The following is a 4,145-nucleotide window of genomic DNA, read 5'->3' on the forward strand; positions in this document are numbered from 1 at the left end:
AGGTTTAATTAGGTATTCCATTGCTACGATTATATATAATAAAGATATCCTAACAATTTATCCTCCTATTGCAATTTAATAATATACTTTTCTTACAGAAGTTCATTGTATGTTTGAAAAATGTACCTTTTTATCGCATGTTAGCTTTAATTAATTCTAAGATCGAAAACTGTACCGAGTATGAAGTGAGCGTGAACGAGTGTCTTAACTTTAAGTAGTTCGTAAGATAAAATAAGTTAGCATAAGACAATAGAAAATATTCTATTCATCCGCCGATGGACGTCGTGGGACGCGTGCGTTTTAACTTTAAATAATTTATCAAATAAAGCAACTAATTCTAAGATAGAAAAATTGTATTGAATACCATGTGCGCGCTCTCTTACAGAGATACGCGACTCATTCGTAGCATAATTAATAAAATACCATCTACATTTTCAACATCTTATTAAGGAAGAGTACGAAATTTTTAGAGTTTAAATATTGCATTAGGAATGAGAAAATGATTAGAGTTGCGATTTAAAGTGAAATACAAGACACTCTTTTTGATAAAAGTATCTATTTCCTTTGCTACGAATGAGAATCGCGTATCTCTGAAGATAGAGAGCTGCCAGTAGGGCATGTGTTTTTGTCGGGTCCCTTGCGTAGTCACCTCCTCGTGGTGGGACCTGGTAATTGGTATCCTTTTCCAAAGAAAATTCTCACTTTTGCAAAAGGATACCAAGCTAAGAACTACGCGTACCCGTGGACACTCTGATTCTCACACACACTTGAAAGTTTTAACTTTAAGTAGTATTTTAACATCGATCTGTCAATAGCAAATTAGCAATTATCTCATATACAAGAACCTAATAAATATATTGTCGTTGTCGTTCTCGTCATTTTTTCGTTGCATGTATCGTTTAAGTCATCTTCAGTATCATTTTGTACGTAATTACTGTTATTTTCATGATCTTCGTTCGATCTTAGTATTACCACTTCTGTCAGGTTACTTATATTGCTTAGCAATATGTTCTTCTTGTTCACATAGGAAACGACTTTGCCAGTGAATATGAAAATGTTGTACGTACATATTACGTGTTATCACGGTAGATAAGTGATTCAGGAATTTTTAGAACGTCTTCTGGAAAATTGATTTTCTGAAGCTCAGTACTGACACGAGCTATTTCTTATATTCATATGAAATGCTTAATTTAGAAGTAAAATAATGAAATAAAATCATTTTTTCATGAAAATTAATTAAACGGAAATCGAGTCGCAATGAGATGAAAGACTAAGAAGGTCCTTTTCAGTTAAAATAATTCCAAAAAAGATGAATACAGTTGATATCGTAGTCCTGTAGCCGCTTTTGTTGTTCGTTCAGTTGTAGATACAGTGAGATGAAATAGTTACGTATCTTTAGAAGTTCTGACTTTATCGTGATTAATTACGGATAATGTGTAACTACTGAACGAAGTTTGTACAGCCGTACAAAAAGAGGGAAAAGGTTTTACGGTGTTTTATAACTAACATAATAGTTTGCAATAGATTTCGGAAAACAAAGGTGGCCTTCAATCTTTATGTATGAAATGCGATATATTTTCATATGTGATATGAAAACGACCAAATTCAATCAGTGTGACACAATGACGTTCGAAGTTATGCAAAGTGAGGAATGAGAGTGTCGAGCCCTGCTTCCTTTCTCTCCTAGCGGTCAGGCACCCTGGTCCTCGTTCCGACGCATCCTTCGTGATAAACATCAGTGCGTTTCCCTTTTTCTCACCGAATTCCTCGACTATCACCAAAGGATCCTCATCTCGTGCCATTTTTCCACCAAAAATAGACCCTTGATTATGTCACCTGCAAACCCTCTCGTTATCCCTACATTATTTGTTCATTTCCATCGATCCCTCGATCCTAACATTTCCTGCCCATTGTCCTTACAAACGCCTGAGTTTCCCCAACAGGTACATTCCTAGTTCTCCCACCCAGAACTCCCAAAAACCTACGTACAAATAGTGCTCCAAAAAGGGAGTAGAAAACAGTCTATCCACAAAATGCAACCACGCTAGACTATTGCTTCTAAATTCTATTATAAGTATCAATTTGTGTACCACTAATAAAGTTACTGTAAACGAGTGCGGAACGAAACCCAGTTCACGTCGAATCCAAAAATTGTAAGAGTGCAAAAATAAAACGGCTTATTAAATAAAAACTAGCAAGTCTACGACAAGAGAAACAGTTAGAACATTTCGTAATGCTGTATATACAAGTACATATGTATGCCTTATTGATAAGACTACATAACGCGTTCAGTGTGACTGGTATAGTGTTGTTACTGGCTATCAGAATATTTACTTACGTTTGCAGTAGTACAAACGTTATACGTTATCCTGAATGCGTAGTTTCAGTATCCTCAGACGAAACAATAACTAACGTATGCCTTGTTACAATTTCGTATTTTAAAATAATGAATAAAGAATTCAATTTTAACCCCTTGCGGTCCTATGTCGAGTAAGTCTCGACATAAGAATTTTTCCCTTCAGATATCATATAATGATAAATTATAAATGATAATAAACCATTTTTTTATGCATTAATATTACACTGAAACTTAATATTTTATAGCTAATATTACGCTGAAATATTGAAACAAAGGGAAACTGGCCGACAGTGACTGAATGAGTGCGAACTAACTGGACTATTTGGACCGCAATGGGTTAAATCTTAGTGTTCAATAATATTTTATCGTGATGCTCGACTGTATGACAGAAAGGAAAGTAAATATGACACGTATTTACTACGAGTATAATCAAAATGACCTTGTATGATTTTGTATAAGACATTGTGTCACACACAGTTGAACTTGCGTTAAAAAAATTTATATATGACATTGCATTTAATTACATAGAAAAAGTGAAATAATTAAAATTTAAAAATTAAAAAAAAAATTAAACGACAGCTTCGTTTTTCGAAAAACATTGCAAATATACGAAGTTCACATGTGCTATTGCGCTGGTTACAAAACACCATAAAACATTTTCCTCTTTCGTTTTTACTGTACTATTCGCGTCTTTTACCCGTAACTCGGGAACCGTATGAGCTATTGAAAAACCAATCATACCGTTGTGTTTAAGATCAAAAAATGGTAATATTTCGTTGGATACATTTAGTTGTAGGAATAATTTTTAACGTCGAAATATTTAATTATTTGTAATTAACCCCACCATCGTAGTCCGAAAATTCGACGCCGACGTACAGAATGCATAGCAGAATTGAACACCGTAGAGAAAACTAGAATCGGCCCAGTGGTTTACGTGAAAATCGCGAAGAACTACTAACCCCAAGCGCCGCGTTATACGTGTCTATTCGTTCCATTTAGCCGTAACTCGGGAACCGTATGAGCTATTGAAAAAAAAAAGCACACCGTTTTATTCGGGATCAAAAAAGGGTAAGATTTCGTTGGACACATTTAGTTGTAGGAATTATATTTAACGCCGAAATTTTTAATTCTCGGCATTTGCTGGCTAGTAACAACACGAACACCCTGTATATTCAATAAAATTGTAATCATATGTAAAGAAATTTAATTAACGTTGCTCGAACCGTTGTTTAAAGGGAAAAAAGGAATAAGCAACGATGTATAAAGGATGAAAAAACAAATGCTTGTAAGTGTCTTAATCTGATAAAATTCAAAACGATTAAGAGACTGATAATGTTGTTGAACGAAGAAGTAGGTCACTATCTACGTAATGTTGGATAAATTTGGCAATATAAATACTTGAACTCTCATATCGATCTAGAAAGCCAGTTGTGCCACAAGATTTAGATAATCAAGCAACGCAATATAACGCAAATGCAAACTGTATTCTTAATCTATATCTAATCATGTAATGTTTTAACCTCTTAGCTTATGATTATTTTACTGGCTATTTGAAACTGTTTGAAAATACTGTATCCAGTAAGAAAATTTAACGTATAACGTATTATTTACATTTGTTAATTCTCAGACTTATAAATTAAAATTAATCTTCGTTACTAATGTAACTTTCTCACAGCTGGACTAAAATCTGTATCATCGATCTTACATGTTAGTTTAAGGCAAGGGCTTCAGATAGTAGTAATTTAAAATCTGTTTCGGCAAAGAAATATAGAAAAAAAACATTTGG

General features: G+C 33.9%; 1 protein-coding gene across 1 annotated transcript in view; it reads right to left on the reverse strand.

The window, feature by feature from the left end:
• Positions 1-4,145, reverse strand: part of LOC108579798 (high-affinity choline transporter 1) — a 23,484-nt gene that overhangs the window by 15,185 nt on the left and 4,154 nt on the right. The gene's annotated exons all lie outside the window — the stretch shown is intronic.

The sequence above is a fragment of the Habropoda laboriosa genome, unplaced genomic scaffold (genome assembly GCF_001263275.1).
Source record: "Habropoda laboriosa isolate 0110345459 unplaced genomic scaffold, ASM126327v1 scaffold39, whole genome shotgun sequence".
NCBI classification, from domain to species: domain Eukaryota; kingdom Metazoa; phylum Arthropoda; class Insecta; order Hymenoptera; family Apidae; genus Habropoda; species Habropoda laboriosa.